This window comes from Equus przewalskii, chromosome 15, assembly GCF_037783145.1.
Source record: "Equus przewalskii isolate Varuska chromosome 15, EquPr2, whole genome shotgun sequence".
Lineage (NCBI taxonomy): Eukaryota > Metazoa > Chordata > Mammalia > Perissodactyla > Equidae > Equus > Equus przewalskii.
In genome coordinates, this window is record NC_091845.1 from 62,638,294 (window position 1) to 62,658,442 (window position 20,149).

General features: G+C 38.4%; 1 protein-coding gene and 1 long non-coding RNA gene across 4 annotated transcripts in view; both read left to right on the forward strand.

Annotated features, from left to right (window-relative positions):
* Window positions 1–20,149, forward strand: part of ZNF385D (zinc finger protein 385D) — an 801,336-nt gene that overhangs the window by 733,885 nt on the left and 47,302 nt on the right. The gene's annotated exons all lie outside the window — the stretch shown is intronic.
* Window positions 290–2,435, forward strand: LOC139075993 (uncharacterized). Its single transcript, XR_011527136.1, has 2 exons — window positions 290–1,375; window positions 2,096–2,435. It is a non-coding gene; the product is annotated as an uncharacterized lncRNA (long non-coding RNA).

The following is a 20,149-nucleotide window of genomic DNA, read 5'->3' on the forward strand; positions in this document are numbered from 1 at the left end:
TAAGTAGGTGGTTATTGCTTGGGTGAGGGAAGAGGGGGGGCTGTCTTCTGTGTCGTTACAGTCAAATGACAGCTTGTGTTGGCGTCGCCTTAAGACTTTCCTCACTCACGTGTCAGGCTCTTGATGCTGTCTGTTGGCTGGAACCTCAGCTGAGGCTGTCTGCCAGAGCACCTACTGGGGGCCTCTCTATGTCCTAGGCTCCTCACAGCTTGCATCTAGGTTCCAAAATGACAGCTAGGCTTAAGCTGTATTTCCTTTTGTGACCTAGCCTTTAAAGTCACAACATCCTTCCACTGTACTCTATTGTTTGAGATAGACACAAGGGGAGGGAGCCTAGATTCCACTCAATAATGGTGGAGTGGCAAAGATGGGCATGAGAGATGGGAGCTATTGCTATGGCCATCTTTGTAAAGTGAAATCTGCCACAGTGCTATTCTGTCCTAGTCTAACATCAGCAATAGAAAATGCAGGACAACAGATATGGAGAGCAAGGGAGAAACTGGAACAATAACAGCCATGGCACATTGACTATGGTGGCAAAGGCAAACTGGAACTAAATCCAGGTTAGTATAAGGTTCACAACACCAGAATCATGTCTTAAAGTAAAAGAATTTTAGGAATATATATAAAAGATGAATGGACAGCCTCAAGTTTTCAGAGGAAAGTTGTGAATGCAAATCCAGACAAACAGGAAAGAAAGTCAGAAAGAAGCCTCCATAACCAGAAGAGTGAGATCCCCTTGACAATGAGGCCACACTCTGACCCAACCAGGAGGTCTGGAACCTATTGCAAGTCAGGGACAACCTGTAGCACAGGGTAGGGCAGACAGATGAATGTTCCTGGGTAGAAAAGGGAGAACCAAGTATTGACTCTGAAGCGGAATCCTGACAGGTGTCAAGAAAGCAAAAATCTCACCAAAATGACTGCATCAACTGGTTGATTTGACATCACGAATCCAAAAATAGATGAAATAGCCCATCTGGGGAGTTAAGGAAGAAAGTCTTTAAAACCCCATCTCCTAACTTCTCTCATTTTTGCACTCAGTAAGCCATTCTCTGCCTTAGAGGCCCCGGAAGAGCCCTTCCGAGGCTGCACCTTGGTACAAGAGCCCCGAGACATCTGTTGTGCCATTTAATCCTCTCTCTGCTGTACCCAGCGCTCTTTGTCTGTGGACCAAATGTGCCTATTTTTTGCTCCACTGATTTGATAGCCCCAGGAAAAGCTGATAATGTAATCAGAGAAGTTCTATGTGAGTGAAACATCTCGAGTTTCATCTCCAGCCTTTCTGTGAGGCTCCTTCAACCCTCAAGACTCATGGTTTTGCTCCATTCCAGCTGCTTTCGGTGTATAGCCTATGGAAATTAATCTCTCAACGGTGTGTATGGTGTTCCTGGCCCTTTATCAACTGCCAAAAAAAAATTTGTCTTATTATTTAGCAGCGTTTTAACAGGTTTCAGTCCATTAAAAGCAAAAGAGAGCATTAAATAGCATTCTTCAGCTTTCAACTGGTGAGCTTTCAACAGTTTATTAATAGACTCTAACTGCAAATGGCCGTGTTACATGCTAGGGCTTTAGGCCGACTCTAGCAGCAAAAGCAGTGTCCTTTGGGACTGAAAATCCAATTCTAAGTTCTACCTTCAGGTAATGCTTTTGGACTGCTTTGGAGAGATTAAACAAACAAATGCGGAAAGTTTCCTTCCAGAGAGCTGAAGCTGACGGGATTTATTCATGCTCTAAAAACCCCGGCCTAAGAAAACAGCAAAGACTTAAGTAGCAAACTGCCCAGTGGGCCCAACTCTATTCCAATTGCAATCTCCTTAATGTCATTTCTGCCCTGTTTCTACAGAGCTGTGACATTGGATGGATGTTGGATGGTTGAGAACCACGATAATCAGAGGAACGCATTTGAATTTTCCTACAGACAGTCAGATGCACTAGAGCAAGATTAGGAGTTTTGCTTTGGTCGTATATGGTAGAAGGTTCTGTTTTAGATATGCGGATACATGCAGGTGCTAGAAAAGCTAAATTAATATTCACCCCCTGTGGAGCTGGCATACTTCCTTCTTTTTCATAATGAAAGTTGTTCCCCTTTTAGCCTTGAATGCCTGGAAGATTAGAACAAATTTTATGAACAATTGTGATCTTGCTGAAGTTAACGGAAGGGAAGAGGAAGAGGTCGATCAAGCACAAGAAGAGAAAGAGACATAAAATTTTATCTCTGTGCCGTAGCGTTAAAAAAAAAAATCCGCAGGCTGCCCGGTGGCGCAGGGGTTAAGTGCGCATGCTCCGCTTCGGAAGCCCGGGGTTCACCGGTTTGGAGCCTGGGTGTGGACATGGCACCACTTGGCATGCCGTGTTGTGGTAGGCATCCCACATATAAAGTGGAGGAGGATGGGTACGGATGTTAGCTCAGGGCTAGTCTTCCTCAGCAAAAAGAGGAGGATTGGCAGCAGGTAGCTCAGGGCTAATCTTCCTCAAAAAAAAAAAAAAAAAAATACAGAAGAGACTGTTCAATCTGGAGAGACTGTGATGATGTAAATATGAAAGTACCATGTTCAAGTACATCCTACCCCCCTCATTCCAACTTAGGCTGGTGGAAGCTCTTAAGGAAGATTGACTTGGTTTTAGTGAATAAAGAAATCGCATTTTCATTGCACATTTAAGTGTAATAATAACAATAGCATATACATCTGTAGCACTTACTATGAGTCAAACACTCATACTTTATGTAGATTGACATTATTTAATTCATACAACAGCTGGAGAAAGGTTCTGATCTTATTCTCATTTCGTGAATGAAGATACTAAGGAACAGAGAGAGGTTAACTACTTTCCCAGAGTCACACAGCTGGTAATGATGGAACCAGGATTGGAATCCGGCAAATCCTCAGAGGCCTGATCCGGAGCACTATGCATGTTGCCTCTGCGATGCAAGGCTGGGATGCAGCTGTATGTGTTACATGAATATTCAGTAAGCATATTATTTGATTCTCTTTCCACAATCAAGTTTTCTCCATTCTGTTACTATATTAATGGTCTTATGTATGTGTTTATTATATGACATATATGTGTGTGTGTGACTACATTTGGAAGTATCACTAAATGTATAGGATTGGCAATAAGGAAGGTGATAGTGTTGTTAGATGTACCATCATGAAGTTAGGTGAGATTTGGAATTTGCAATGGGCACAGGGCTCACTAAATGTCTATGTATTTCCCTCCATTTTCAAGCCCCTCTTGCCTTTGTATTGGGACCATATAATGAATTGTAGTAAATGTGCTTATGAGCAGGTGTGATAGACTGTGAACCGGCGCATTTACAGGGAAAAAATCCTAGCATGTGGGACCAAAGTGATGAATGAAGGGCCACAACATTTTGTGAAATGTGAAAAAGCTTTAAAAATTCCAGAGGCATTTATCCTGGAGAAGTTTTGAGGGTAAGATGCCAACTGTCTTCAAGTGTCTGGTGTGTCTCCATGTAGAATGAAAACAGCCTTGTTCTACATGGCATGAAAGTAGACAACCGGGGTTAATTGGTAAAAAATACAGACAAACTCACTAGGATCAATATAAAAAAGAACTTACTTTTGATACCAAATTATGAAATCTCCATCACACTTGGAAATAATTCATTTCTTGTGCAGTTTTGTCTGTCTGCCACCTCCAATAGACTAGAAGTTTCTTAAGAGCGGGAATGTGTCTGTCTTGTTCATGGCTGTTTTCCTAGTGCCTTGCATAGTCATGACTCCTTAAAAAGAAATGCATCGTGTAAATAGTCATCAATGAATGAATAAATAAACAAAAGAACTCTACCAAATAGAGCACTTCCGCTATTTTCCTGACTATGTAGGAATTCTGCTACAGGCCGTGGGACTAGTTAGAAATGTTTTGGAGCAAGTTCCAGCTTTGGATGTGGTTATACTAGATGTGATGTAATGTCTATTCCAATCTTCAGATCTTCTGAATTTTATCCCTTTACATTTGAGCTTTCCTGATAGTTAAAGGCTTTTGCTTTTTGCTACCCAGCAGATGGGAAATCCACTCAAGATGTTTGTTGTTGCAAAACCAGAGAAATATTGCAAGGTTTTTTTTTTAGCCCTACCTGTTTGTGAGGACATTTATCATCTTTTGATAACATGTCATCATGTTCAGAGAAATGGACAGCATGTACTTTGTAATCAGGACAGGAGGCTATGGCATGACTGATGTGAGCCTTTAACAGGTATCATCATCAAATATGTGTCTCTGAAATGTGTATGCTTGAAAGGCTTGTACTTGCATTTATGATACTTGGCTCTATTTCTTCATATTTAGCTATAAATTAATGCATACAGTGACACCTCATCTCAAGTTGGGCACTCATATGTATGCATGGTCAAATTTTGATCATCAATCAGATTAGCCTCATTATTCAGTGAGCATCCCTTCCACTCAGCTGGTCATTGGCTGGATTTGTGACTCTCTAGATAAATTCTTTTAATCTCTCTGCTAAGTCAATTTCCAGAGAGGGACAGCCTCTAAATTGGCAGCTATGAAAATCAGCAGCCACTCAATGCCTAACACAGAATTCTGTGTCAGGTAGGTGTTTTAAGACCTCAGATAATTCACTACCATCAAGGAGCTTTCAGTCTGGTTTGGTAGATAAAACCAAAATGGAAATACCACCATGTATGCCTAAAGGTACAGACAAAAAGGGTGGTACGGAGGTGGTGTGTGTGTTTTGGGGGCTTGGAGATAAAGGCTGAGGGATTGTTCTGGTTGGGAAAAGTAGATGAGATTTGGAATCAGAAGCTAGGTTTCTAATCTCTGCTGTACCATTTAATTCATCTGTCAAATAATAAAATGTAGTGAGGATGATCAATAATGCAGTTAAGGCACCTATCATAATGCCTGGCACACAGTAAGAACTCTGCAATGGTAGAAAGATTACTGTTACCATTTATTGGTCTGATCATTATTATTAAAATTATGTGTAATTTTGAGACGAGTGGAATTTCCCACTCCTCTGTGATCCACAAAAATGAGAAAAAAGGAGGTGGGGAGGATTAAAAAGATGTCATATATGAAAAGGAACCCCATGGAGGAAGCTGGCAGCTAGCAAGGTCAGAAATGGTGGTACAGCCAGAAGAGTGCCAGGACATTCTGGGACCTCTGACATATCACAAAGAGGAGAATCAATGATGCCAAATGTGCATTTGCCCTCACCAGCTGGCAGTTTAGGACAATTCAACTTCTTTCCTCAGGCCGGTTCCAGCATTAAGTAGTAACATGGGTGTCTCTTTAATGCCCACATTATGGCCCATCTCTGGCTTTAGCAAATAAGGAAGACTTGTGGATCAGGATAAGAATTTTTTAGAAGGAATCTCTCTGAGCCAGCTGATTACGGCTCAGAAACAAATCCATGTGGAACAAGCCCTGGCGTGTGGTCTAAGAAATAAACCAATTTAAACACCAGGCCATGGAGAGTTTCTGGTTCCAGAGAAGTTGGAGTAAGCTCGTTCCACCCTGTCTTCCTCCTAATTACAACTATGAACCCTGGACAAAGTATACGAGGTACCCATCAGACGACTCAGAAAGGTGGAGAGAGCTAGGACTGACTAGGGACCTCAGGACTTGAGGGATGACCCAGTGAGAAGCTGCCTTTTGTTTGTTTGTTTTGTTTTGCCTCCTATATATGCCACCCTGGGCACTAGAGCAGCCTGCAACCTGGACCTGCCAGCAGTTGCAGATATAACAGCCCCAGGAAAAGCCTGCTTTGTCCAGCCCTCTTTTAGACTTTTAAGACGCTGGCCCATTTGATTATACGCACTCTACTGCAGGCCGACAGCACAAAGAAGCCACGCCTCTCCTCCTCCCCAGTGGGCACTTCAGAAACTGGGAGAAGAATCCTAGTGACCATCCGTGTGCAATACTGATGCAGGCAGAGGCAGTGTCCCTTTCCAACAGGCACTGTGAAAACTGCAGGGCAGAGCTCTGTTGACCAGCTTCACCCTGCGAAAACAGATCTCTGCCCTTTAAATATCCTTCCTTTACCAAGTGGCATGATTTTAAGCTTTGTCAGTGGAGAGTGATGGAGAGACACTGCAAGAGGTAGGGGTCTTTCTTCCGGGTCTCAAGTACTCATTGGCCAGACTCTTGCAGTGTAGACAGCTTCTCCCATGGATACCCAGCTCCTGAAGTGAATGGTGACCAAGAGGACCCACAGACCAGCAGCTTCTCCCAACAGACCCCTATGCCAGTTTTGTAGCTTTGTGCCTCCAATGAGATACCTCCCCATGAACAACTTTCCCTGGCACCTAGAGGACAGATTTCCAGCAAGTTCCACCAGTGAGGCCCTGCAGCAACCTCTCAACTGTTCAGTGGGCCACACCCTCTCCAACAAGGTCTGGAGCTCAGCCCTGGGGAGGCTGGGATTTTCCTGGGCACATGACCGCAGCCCTAAGGGAGCTGGCTGCTCCTTCTGTCTGCTAGGCCTATGTTAGAGATCTCTTTACTTCTTACTAGCCAATCTCATTAAGCAATCGTCTGTAACAACAGTTAATAGTAAACTTTCCATGTTCAAATTACTGTGTTTCTCTCTCCTGATTGGACCCTGACTGATAAAGAATGACACCAAAAGCATGATCCATAAAATTTAAAAATTGATCAATTGGACTTCATGAAAATTAAAACTTTTGCTCTGTCACAGACAAACCTCAGTCATGGAGAAAATATTTTCAATTCACATATCTGACAAAGATCCTGTATCCAGAATATACAAAGGACACATTAAACTCAAGAGTAAGGCCAACTTTCCAATTAGAAAATGGGCAAACGGCTTGAGCACATGTTTCACTAAAGAATGCACCACTGGTAAATAAGCATATGAAAAGAGATTCAACATCATTAGCTATTAGGGAAATGCAAACTAAAGCTATGATAAAATACCACTACACATCTACTAGAATGGCTAAAATAAAATAGATAATAAATACTGATAATACCAAATACAGCTGAGGATGCAGAGCAAAAAGAACACATCGCTGGTGGGAATGCAAACTGGTACAGCGATTAAGGAAAACAGTTGGCAGTTTCTTATAAAAGTGAAATGTATTTGCCATATGACCCAGCAGTCTTACTCCTGGCTGTTTACCCAAGAGAACTGAAAACTTATGTTCAAAATCCTTTATAGCAGTTCTGTTAATACTCAGCAAATACTGGAAACAACCCAAATGTCCTTCTCTGGGCAAATGGATTAACAGACTGTGGTACATCAATGCAATGGAGTGCTACTCAGCCATAAAAAGGAATAAACTATTGATGTTTTGCAGCATTTGAGCAGATCTCATGGGCATTATGGTGAGTGAACAAAACCAATCTTAACAGGTTTGATACTTCATTGTTCCATTTATGTAGCACTCTCCCAATTATACTCTGCAGTAGTTTTCATGGTTTAGGGTTGGAGGGAGGCTGTGACAACAATGGGGTAGCATGAGGAAGTTTCTTTGGAGTGATGTAACAGTTTATTTCCTGATCGTGGTGTTGATTACAAGAATCTATACATGTGACGAAATTTCAAAGAAATATATGTTTTCAAAAGATTGCATGTTAAAACTGGTAAAATCTGAACAAAATTTGTAGTTTAGTTAACAGTACTGTCCAATGTCAACTTTCTGATTTTGATAATTGTACCATGGTATATAAAATGTTATCATTGAAGAAATCTGGCTGAAGACTACACGAGAACTCTTTCTATACTATTTTTACAACTTGTCTGTGGGTCTAAAATTATTTCAAAGTGAAGATTAAGCAAACAACCAACCAATCACAGCAAAAACAGAAATATGCTTGGTACCATGGTAGAAGGATGGGACAAAGACAGGGGTACTGATGGCAGGGATTATTCAAAAACGTGGCCTTGAGTTTCTGAGTTAGCTGACCTGGTTTGATGCCCCAAAATTAGCACTTTTAAAAAATTTCACAGATAATTCTACTCATCACGGAGCTTGAAGAAATACTGATTTAAAGGAATTCTAAAGCAAAAGTTATCTTGGCCTAGGAGGGAGTATTTTCTTAGGTTCCCTGGGTTTGTGGCATTTGTATTTGGTGGCACTGCTTATCTTGGCCTGAACTTTTAATTGATCCTGGGCAAGAATGATTTAGAGCAGGGTCAGCAAACTTTGTCTATAAAGGACCGGATGGAAACATTTTAGGCTTCACAGGCCATATAGTCCCTGTCATAGCTACTCAGTTCTGCCACTGTAGTGTGAAAGCAGCCATAGGTAATACATAAATGAATGCATGTGTCTGTGTTCCAGTAGAACTTTATTTTCAAAAACAGACAGTGGACTAGAGTTGGCTGCAGGCCATAGTTCACTGACTGGTGCCTTGGAGGATTGAGGGGACCACATATTTAGTAGGAGTCAGCCATGTGATGGTCCTTGTCCGTGAGTTTTCGTAGTTCTACTCGGAATTAGTATACAAATGAGTCCAGACTTACAAAACCAGTGGCTCTGCTTACTCTGCTCTTGTCAAACTATGCTTAGTGCTTTGTGCTTTGTTCTGGTCTCTTCACTTCAAAAAAAGTTTATGAAATTGTTCAAGATCAGAGCAGACCAGCCAAGGACAGTGAACGGTCTAGCAACCATACTATGGGACAAGTACTTGAAGCAACTGGAATACTGAACCTGAAGAAAATGTTGAGAACGGTGTCCAAACACTTTGTTCTTTGGAAGAGAGGTTATGAAGTTTATGACGTAAAAATAAAAAAGAGTTAGGGTTGCTTATCCTTTCATTTATCCAACAACTATGTGTCGAATACTTACTACATTCATATGCTGGTCTGGGCCCCAGAGCTATACTAGCCAACCAGACAGTGAAGGGAAGTTGCAGAAATATGGGTTTCCATTCAATAAGAAAGGCTTCTCTAAAAGTTTAAAGCTATCTGCAAGTGGACGGGGCTACCCTGGGAGATGATGAGTTCTTGTCTTTTGAGTTGTGCAAGAACAATCTAGCAAATGGAATAAGCTGGCCTGGGGTATTTTAGAAGGGAGTGTGTGGGGGGCAGTAGTTTATAATCTGCTCTGTGGACCCTGGGGCTCCGTAAAGAACCATGGTGTGGAGTTCAGAACTCTGAACTCCTCACTCCAGTTTCAGTCTCTGTATTTACCTATTAACAGTTGGACTTCTGCATAATCTTCTTCTGAAGACAGAGTCCCTTGTCTGAAAAAATATTTTAAAACCACTGAGATAATGATTTCAATCAAATGCCCTATGAGATCTGTCCCTTCTAAATTTGAGATTCCATTATCTTATCAAAGAAGGCAGTAACAAGTGGAGCACTTCAAAATGATGATATGCAATCAGAAATCTATAGATTTGAGGATAACATTTATAGAAATCCCAAAGGTTATATTCTCTGTAGGAAATAATACCTATTTTGGTGTTTCAATAGTATCTTATTTTTCCTTTTCTTTGGACATCGCCTTTTATTTCTGTGAAGTGGTTTACCTCATTTATTGCATCATATCCCTTTGTGTTCAATTCTTTATAGTCTGTATATTCTGATATATAATATATTACTTATGTTCCTATAAGTCAACAAAATTCTGTCTAGGTCCCCACTTTTATGATAGTAGAAATCTTAATTGTATCCCTTCCGGGTGGGCTCAGTCCCTCACTGAATTCTCAGCCATGTCTTAGACCCACCACCTCTCACTTTGCCTGGCATGGAGTAAGCTTCAATAAGTCAATTCCCAAATCTGGAAAATCTCAAAGATAAAATAAATATTTAAAGATTATCTTATGTCATGAGAAAACTTGAAATGTGCTTTTTGAAAATGAAATTTAATGATTTATGTAACTGATGGAATGATAGTTAATGATACTGTTATTTGGTTAAAATCGTTGAGAATATGATATCCAACTATCCATCTGAATATATTTGAATCATAGGATAGCTTTAAATTACTTGCTTCTTTAAAACGATCCCTACCCCCTGAATTAAAATGGATTACTGGGAGGTGACTATGTTTGTGGACTGAGCTTACAAAATTGAACAAGTCAAATATCAAATATCACCAATCAAATAACTTACTAGTGAATCAGGCTATATGTGTTATGCTTTTTAGTGATCAGTAAAGTGAAAAAGAAATCCCTCTTTGTCTTCTGGATCTTTCCTTCTTGGAAGGAGCTTATGCTCTGGCTGTATGTGGCGAGGACAGGGGAGCCGTTAAAGAAAGGGACCTCGAGATGAGGAATTGATATTGAGTGACGAGAGGCCTTAACCTTCCTGTTAAGGTTAAGTAACTTCTCCTCCTGAGATTCCTCCCTCTTTTCCCATACAAGTGAGGGGTTTATCCTTTTTTATTTTCTTCTTTTCTCTGAATAAATATATAGGTCCACCATGTTTGTTATATGCCACAACCTCTGTATATGTTGTAATATGGAGAAATGATATTAATGCAAAGTTTATTTTAAAAGCAGATATTTCTAATCTCAGGTGGCTGTAGATTTTATTTCCATTTTTAAAAAGAAGACCAGAAGGAATAATCTCTGTGTTTAAATAGTAATAATTACCATAGATTCTGCTTGCATTAAGACTGTCTGAGTACATTATGAAGCATTTGTCATAGCTAACGCACCTCTGTCAAATCAAGTAATATTAGAAGGGGGCTTTTGTAATGAATATTAATGTAAGAGACAGCTGTAAGTAAAGCAAATTATAGAGGCAGGTAAATGTAGAATTAACTGCAAATGCAAAGTAGCCTTTCATTGCATTACTAAGTAAGTTCCTACGATGTTAATAAAAATGTAAGGTTCTAAGTAGTCATCAGGAGCCTGCTGAACACTGATAGGAGTTTGAAAATACTTTTCTAGGACTCTTCATTCTAAATCGAAAGCCTTAAATAAGTTTGTCATGTAAAAGAATATTTGCATGTTTTAATTTTTTAATCTTGCCCTTAAATAAATCTTCTTTTACAGAAATCTACTCGTTAGTGGAGTTAATTTATTTTAAGTCCAAAGTTAGTTCCAGATGCATATGTTTAGAGAATAAATTAAGTAAATAGAGTGTTCATTGAAGCTAGATGCTGTATAAATAAGAGATCATTAACACATCATTACATGTGTTAATTACACATGCTAAATTATGGATCAGATCTGAGAAGGAAAATTTCCACAAAAGTTACATAAAGCAAAGATAAATTTCTCAAGTGGTATCTTAGATGAAATTGTACAGAGGGAGATGTGTTGCCTGCCTGAATGTTGAACTAAATTAATTCACAGCTCTAGAATCTTCTAAAGTTTTCCCTAGAGGGAATAATACCAATACTTCCAGGCTACCAGTTCAAATATAAAAACATTAACTTGATAATTTATGTTTTGATCTGAAATAATATATTCACAAAAATGTTTCTACCTAATTTTTATAAGAAATTTGTTGTCACTTTATCCTGTCATATACTCCTTTATTATTACTGCTATTTTAATTATACATGTATAAACTCATTATACACATAATATGAGACTTATATGACCTAAAGGTAAAAAAACTTCCTGTAGTCCCCTTTTCCTCAAATTTCTCCTGCTACCAAATTTGAACAAAAGTCAAGAGAAAAAAATAAGATCTCTTTCTGTCCCTCAGTCTGTTTTCTGTGTTACTGGGGACAGTGTTTTGTATTGAAGATATTCACAAACTTGAATAAAAGAGAATACCTTTATTTCTTTCAGAGGCAATAGCCAGTACTAGGAAAGAATAATCCAACTTCAAATATTTGATTCTCCCTGTATCAGACAGCTTAGGCTAAGTTATATTATGGTAATAGATGCCCCTCAAATCTCAATGGCTTACAAAAACAAAAGTTTGTTCTTTGCTATGACTCTGCTGAATATGCCTTCATTTCTGGACATAGTCTGATGGAGCAGGTATACCTGGGCGTTGCTTGTCTTATGGTACAAGGAAAAAGAAAAAAATTGTAGGCCATACATTATCTATTAAACCGTCTGCTAGGAGGTGGCATGGATCACTTTTGCTCCTGTTTTTTGTCGGGGAGGCAAAGTTAGTCACATGGTGAGTCCTAATATCAGTGGGGCCCAGGCACATACAATCCTCTGGTAGGGAAGGGCACTGGAGAGAAAGAGTTTGAATATTTTGAACAATGATGCCATCGTCCACACAGTGAATATGTTTATATAATACATATTTTGGAACATCTAATATGGGCTAAGGTCTGTGCTAGGGGTTAGGCCTGAGTAATGAATAACATAGACATACTCTCTTCTTTTGTTGATATTGCGTTGATTGAAATTTTATGCTACTTTCATAGAGGCTGCAATGATTCATTTCTGAAGGAAATTCTCATTCGGGATGAGGGAGCAAGACATGAGCCAAGGACATTTTCATACACATCCCTGGAGATTCTGGTCAATTCTGGAAGATGCCCCCTGAAACTCCACTGTAATAGTAGAGAAAATCACTGTTACCCATAGATTTGTATATTTTAAAAATATGGGATGGTTGCATATAAGGCAGAAAATTGGTGGCCATGCATATATATGTTTACTTGGTGGGAGGCTCCATGAGAGATATAAAATTTAAAGGAAGTATTTACTTTGGCACAGACTTTTGGAATGTTGGAGAAAAAGCAGGCCTGGTGGAAGTAACCATGAACAGAAACAGGGATGCAGGATCAAACATTATGTTGGTTGATGAGGAGTGAGAATGCCGGGGTTGGATAGGGAAGATGAAACTCCAGCAAGAAAGGGCAGACACAGTCGATTAAGGACTCAGGGCTTGACATTAAAGAGGCCAGTCTGGCACTTGGTAGGATATTTGGGAGACAGCAGTGATTTGAGGAAGAAAGTACACCAGGGAGATCTTTGCTAAATTGTAAATTGTAAATATGATGTAATCACTACCTAGAAACTGGGGGTGTTAATAGGACGGGAAAGGAAGGGGTGAGTTGGAGTGGCATTGAAGTCTGGTGGATTTGGTCTATAAAACAGAGGAAGAAGTAACAGTGCCTTAAAGACTGTGAGTTGGAGGGTCTTAGAACTGTGGGGTGATTACAAAAATGAGCAATATGATCGGTGACAGAGCGATCAAAGAGTTACTGTGGATCTTCAAGGGATGGGAAACAGAGAGGGCATGGGTGTGGATGAGACTCTGCATGCAGGAATACAGTCATCCTGGAATCTCTTCCATGGACGGGAAAGAATGAGGGCTTCCTGGAACTAGTTTTTGGTGGAGAATTAGATTCTATCCAAAGTGAAGGATGAAAGGAGATAAGAGAGAGATTTTGGATAAGGAGTTTTTTTCTTCCATAGAAGAGAAATGTTCTATTTTAATTCTGACTAAGTTCTGGTTTTTAATCTGAAAAGGGTAGCCATGCTCACCTAAAAACAGTTAGATTTTGTATGCTACAAATGCAAAATAAAGAGAGCATGAGCCTCCTTCCAACATACATGTGCACACACACACTCTCTCTGAGCATAAGTTTCTTGAAGATATAATTCAAACAAATATACATAGTATCTTCTACTGTAAGAAGGAGAAAATTGAGTTCAATGTCATTAAAAAATATTACACCTCATATGTGAGAGGAATAAGGGTCTAATTTTTAGAATATTAGGTAAATAATAAATTTGGCAATTATCCCTTTGAAGAAGTCCCCTTTTATGATTACTTTGTGAGGTCTGTTTTAGGGGCCGAGTGAACAATTAAATAAGGAGTGTTCTTCCTTCATGGAGGCAATGTTTAAATCCAGCCTGAGACCACAACTAAAATGGATTTAATTCTGTGTTTAAATGCTATGTTTCAATAGAGTGAAGCTGCCACACACACTATCATAGCTTGCAGCTTCTCTGCCCAAACAAAATTTCAGTTGTTTAAATGTCTAACGGTACAGTTCAGAGCTCAGTAATGTTTACAGAGCTATGTTCAAATAATCAGGAATATTTATCTGTGCTCACTCTCTTAATCCACATGACCAGCAATTGCTGAGAAAGCAACATGCTTCTGTATCTGTTGATGATTTACTAGGCATGCAAAATGCATACACACATGAGCTGTATCTAAAAGACGAGGTCTTTTCCATATACGATGTACTGAAAATGATTTTACATCAAGTCGTAAAAATCAAGAGAAAAGAAATAGATTTTCCTAAGTGTGCCAGTGGAGTCTACTTGGAACTCAAAATTTAAGTATCTATAAAATGTAATCGTTTTTCCTGTCTTAAATTTGATTTGCACTAACATAGGTATGCATTGATTATTTCCTTAGGAGCCTGAAAGGGTTAATGGGCCTGACATTTTAAATGTGTGTGTCTTTAACTTTGAGCAGAATGGAGCTCTTTGGCTCATAAGAAAAATAATGATGTCTTGAAATTTTATACAATTTTAGACTGTTGGGTCGAGAGGGAATTTCCTCTTGGATCTTTTTAATATTAGAGAAGTCAGTCTATATAAATGCTTTGGATTTTAAGAAAAGAAGACCCTTTTGTTTTAGTAGCTGTGAAAGATTTTAAGATGTGTGTCAAATCCCTAATTTCTTGAAGACAAAAGTTGAACAAAAAGACAATTAGATATTTTAAACAAACGTATATTCTTATATTTTACATGACATAATTTATCTGAACATCACAAACAGGAGTTGACTGTTCCATATTTGAAATAGTTGTCTTTAGATATGTCCTAGAATATATATATTCTTAATATAAAATTCTTAGTCTAATCACGTTGCCTAATCTAAATATCAGTTCAAATACCAGTAATGATAAATGGAACAACACAAAACAATTATTGCCTTCCCCAACCAAATTTTTTTGAGATATATATATATATATTTTTAATTTCTAACTATCCCAATAGCATTTTATCACTCTATATACTATATGAAAAATAAATAACATGCCAGGGATTTAGCTGTAAAACAAAACAAAATTTTTTCTTAATTTATTCTGTATTTTTAATATAAACAGCTAGAGAAAAGGGTCCTTATCAATTATACCAAATTTATTTTAGTCAAAATTAAAATAGAAAACTATTTAAGAGAACGTGGCAGGAGAATGTGATCATTAATATGAGGAATTTATCATTTATGTATAATGTTGCTAGCAAAGAGCTAGATCTGGGTTTTAAGCAGTAAAAAATCGTTTTAGATTTTGACAACAGCAAGACTTGCAAGAGAGCTTTGATTAGGAAATAGCCTGTACATTTTAAAGTTTAAGTATCCAAAATGATTATTCAATTTTTTCTCTCAGGATTTTAAATGAAATATATTTCTAACCTCAAACATAAGATGGGAGAAATTTCAGAGGTATGGAAGCTTGAAGTATAAGAGAATGGTGTAGGGAAAAGGATACTTTCTGTGCAGCTGAGGATACCGGACCTAGAGTCACCTCCGAACCATGTATTTGAGCTTGTGAGGGTGGTTTAGCCTCCCAGGACCTCGTATTCCTCCCAGATGGAAGGACTGATGAGATCAGTTCATTTACCAAACATTTCTTTCTCGAGCACCTACTCAAAGTGCAGAGACCTTGCTCGGTGCCAGGGAGATAGGACGTACAAAGACATGTCGTCTACCCTCTGGGATGCTCATCATCTCTGACGGTTATGCCATGGTTTGCCTTGATGCTGTGGTCTGGGGGAACTTCCCAGCCGCTCTGGACAGAGACTTCCCTCCTGGTTTCCCTAGCTAAGCCATGGGCAATGAAAAGCAATGAAAGAAGAATGGGCTGGTTGAAGTGACGGACAGCTAGAAGCAACATGGTTTGATTTTTTAACTATTTGTGCCCGGCACTTTCTAAGGTACAAAGTATACATTGCTAAGCAAATGGCAGAATTTACAACTTAGAGGCTGAACTTATGATAAACAAGGTTATGTAGATATAGATATATCTCATATATATGGTACAAAATATCTGATATTTTATGGTCTATTATATGTAACATAGCTTATGTTAACTACTACTAAATTAAAAAGCAGAGTATTTAAATAGGGAAAAATTGGGGAGTACCTAAGCTGGATTGATTAACCAAGGAAAGTATCTCTGAGGAGCTAAAATGGATGTCAAGGAGTGAAATATGAGAAGGCGCCCAAAGAAGGCCAACCCAACCAAGGAAAAACATATGTGCAAAAACCTTAAAACAAGAAAAAGTTTGGCATGGTAGAGAAACTGACAATAAATATATCATTCAGAGTTGAACAACAGGATTTAGAATTTACCTTAGCTTGTTTTAGTAGAAAGGATAACATGAATTACAGATACATTAGGAAAGCTAAAGAAAGAAACAACCTTGAGAACCAAGCTATAGAACTGGGCCAGCAAGGGACCACTGCCAGTATCAGGGAGATGCCACAATCAGGAAACAGCCACACATAGGAAACTTCCCCAGACAAAACAAACTCTACTTGACACTACTTGCCAGAAAAAGGAGAGAAAAAAAGAGACGGAAATGTTGTCTAAATCCCTTCTTCCAATCTCATGCAATCTAACTGACAGAAACTAAACTATAGCCAGGACCTATGTGGGAGTAAATGTGAGACATAGAATTTGTAACCTTCTAGCCTCTAGCACGGATGCTGAGCCAGGCCACCACATCCTCTACGAAAGAAGACAGGAGGATGTACAGTCATGCAGGAACCAAATCACATCGGGGTTTTGTAAGCCTTGACAAGCTGTTGGACTTTTAAGAGCAGTAGGAAGCCATTGGAGGGTTTGGTAGGAGTCGTCTTTTTTGTGTTTCAAAAATGTTTACTTTCATTGCCAGTGCAGGGAGTGGATTAGAAATTAGAAGTGGAATCAGGGAGACTGATTGCAGGCAATTACACCAGTCAAAGCAAGAAGTGATGATGACTTGGACCAGTGTGGGGACAGAAGTGGTGGGTGGATGTAAAGCACACTTTGGTATAAAAACAAGAGGCTTTATTAATGGATTGGAGGTGAGAGGAAGAACAAGGGCAGCACAGGTTCAAGCTTAAGCAGTTGGCTGCATGGTGGTGGATTTGTGGCTGAGGATTGTTTTTCCTAAATGGGAGCTGTCACTTTCTCTTTGAGGTTCCATAATACATTGCTTGCTCCTGTGCTGTGGCCCTCCTATGTCCCCTTGCATTGTCATTAGGTGAAGTTCTTGTCTGTTTCCTTTTCTTAGTTTTAATCTCTTCAAGAGTAGAGATTTCTTGTCATACTTTTAAAAAAATTGGCTTTTGTCTTCCCCTAAAGTGCCTTGCCCAGTTCCTTATGTCATCAAATGTTAAAATGGAATTAAATGTTTCCATCTCTGGCTATGTGGTTTTATCATAAGCGTAAGGAATTATCATTTTAAAAGCTTCTGGAAAAAGTTGAATCTTGAGGATTCATCAAAGAGTGTAACATGAGATAAAGTTTAAATACTCAGGTCACACTCTCTTGGGCGTATTTCAAGATGACAAGAGTACTACCCAGTCCTCACTTAAACACAAAATTACTCCCTAAATTAAGCGAAATATTTTAGCAAACTTAGCATTTTATTTTCTGAACCTATGTATGTGATGGAATGGGAAGAAATAATTATTATGTTTCCCTCTAATAGGGAGCAAAAAACCATAACCAGCAAACAGTAATTGATTTCTTTTGTCTCTCTGAGATTTTCATGCAAAAAGAAATTCAGAAAGACCCTATAAATATACTTAGAAAGAAATCATTTTTCCAATTGTATCAAAACTAAAGAGTCTTAAGGGAAATGTTACCCTACTTACTGCAGGCTATTTTGAATAAGACAAAACTGATTATAATAAAAATATTTTGATGTTTTAACTTAAGGAGTGAGACGTGTTCTCTGTACTCCATCTGCTGGGAATCTTTGATCATTAGATTTCATATAATAGATTAATTAACAGAGAAATATTTCCACATAAACAGAAGAGGCTGACATTTTGTTGCAGAGAAATGAGTTTGCTTCTTTGCCCTGGGCTCTTGAGTGAGAGGATCAGAGCTGCTTTAGGGGTTATGCATTAGCGCAACCTCTGCAGTATCAGCGGACTATGGCTTTGAACTTTGTTCATGAAAATAATGTCCTGTGTGAATTGATGCTACCAAGTAATGGTAAGAAAACAAGCCAGAGTATAAGTGGATGAAAGAATGAGAGCAAGAGAGCAAAAGAATAGTGCAATGAAAGAAGCCCTAACTCAGAATCAGGAGAATTTGGGATTGACTGGCTACGACATGAGGTACATGTGTTATCTTGGGCAAGTCATTCTTAATTTTCTGGACCCCTGTTTTTTTTGTATTAAATTGAGATTGTTAAAACCTGAGACCCACCATCTAACTCTGAAATTCAATGATTTTATGAATCGCTAGACTATATTGTCTTCAACTAAGAACTGGATATAGAATATGAATTTGGGGTCCCACTACTTGCTTTAGTCTACAGTCGGACTGTGGTGGCCTCATTGTGTTGGAATGTAATTGCAAACATTCCCAAAGTGTGTTTCATGTCTATAAATGTGTACATGGGCCCAATGGTTGCTGAAGACTGCGAATGAGCATTCAAAAACAATTGCACCACAAATAGGTAGTTGACTCGAGGCTCTTTACTTAGCATTTTGCTGTGTCCTGTATTTTTTCACCTCCATCATCAGTCCCACAGGACACTTCTTCTGTCTGCCGTAGCAGTTTTCAAATTGTAGGTCTGACTTACTTAGGATCTGTGATAGGACAATACAGAACATTCTCTGATAAAATGCTAAAAAAACTGTTTTTGCTTCCCCAGAAAAATCAAAGATAGAAATCATACTAGGTACATATCACACTTAATTTGGCCTTCTCTTTACGTATTTTTATGTCATAATTTATTTAGAATGATGTCTTTTGATACTAATTCAATGAAACAATATTTTAAAATTTTAGAAAGGTTTATTTGGAAATTTACATTGTGTTTTCTCAGTCATTTTATACTCTGACAGTTTTATAGAAATTTGAGGATAATGTAGGCAGATTATACCCACCCCCATCATATTTTAGAACAATGCTAGTGACTCTGGGCCGAGAATTCTAAATCCGGGCAGCTGCCTACTTTCTCCAAGCTACATAGATAATTACTTAGTATCCAGCACATTTTTAATATAAAGGCCTTTCAAAATGTGCTCTTAATTCTTTAGTGTGATCAGCACACATTTGTTGAAGAGTTGGTCTGGGCAGCACTATGCTAGGCAAAGCAAGAAAACAGAAAAGAAGTACATGATATGTTCCTTCACCATGATTATGCAATTCAGTTGTATTCTAAAGAGGGAAAACAATTGTTATAAGTGCCTAATATGAAACACAGCAAGCAAAGTGTGAAGAGAAAAGCAGTTATACTTAGTTGGTATAACCTCCATTTTATCCAACTTGGAAATCAACACATTGCATTAGGAGCTATATTCTTAGTCCTCTTACCCATCAGTTTTTTCTTAATGCACCTGCTTGGGGAGTACTTTGCAAAAGTGAGAGATTGCTTTGGATCTCCAGTATTAAACTTCTAGACCACAAAACAATTGCTGACTTTTTTTTCTCTCTTTAAGTCTTCTTTGTATGGTTGCTTAATACCTTGAGTGCCATTTTAATAATTCTTTCTTGAGCTTTCAGTGCCCGTGCCTATGCCAAATAGTTACCCAAAAATAAGGAAAAGACAACTTAAAAATTTTTCTTAAGTAACTGAACTTCCAATCTATGTAGTTATTTAATAAAAAATAGAATGGAACTTGAACCTGAGTGGAATAATTTATAATGAAAACAAACTAAGAAACTTTCCCATTATGTGGACCTAAATTTACTTTTTTAGCTGATATATTTATTATTATAGTTGAAAAAAATTCCACTTATTTTGACGCTTCCTATATTTCTTAAATTCCTTTTGAAAAAAACTGTATAAAAAGAAGGTCTAGTATAATGTGCTTATATTTTGTCCCCCAAAAGACAAGATCTGCCTTGGTGAAATCAGTGTGACCGTGATTATTTTCTCAGTTCATGACACAACAGTCTGTGGCCTCCTCCTGTGTTCAATTTACAAAATAAGAATCAGTAGGAGTGAAGAAATTTCGTGATTTACCGTCTTATTGAGGCATACTTTATATACAAATGCACAGATCTTAAATGAGTTTAGACAAATCTCTTCACTAGTGTAACCATCTCCCTAGTCAAGGTACTGTATA